A 206-nucleotide genomic window follows, 5' to 3' on the forward strand; every position below is an offset into this window, starting at 1 on the left:
GGTTCCGCCTGGCCCCTCCCCTGCCCTGACTGCCCACCCAAACCTCAGTCTCTGTCGAGAGGGAAGGTGAACTCGTGAACCCCACGGCTGATGTCCAGTCCCTTCCGTGGTCAGGCTCACCCTTGTTCTGGCCACTCCTCTTCGTGAGCAGGGTCAGATGATGCGCATTGCACTGGCTGCCTCCCCCTGTGGCCCCCCCACCCAGC

The sequence above is a fragment of the Bison bison genome, unplaced genomic scaffold, assembly GCF_000754665.1.
Source record: "Bison bison bison isolate TAMUID 2011002044 unplaced genomic scaffold, Bison_UMD1.0 scf7180017864360, whole genome shotgun sequence".
Taxonomy (NCBI): Eukaryota; Metazoa; Chordata; class Mammalia; order Artiodactyla; family Bovidae; genus Bison; species Bison bison.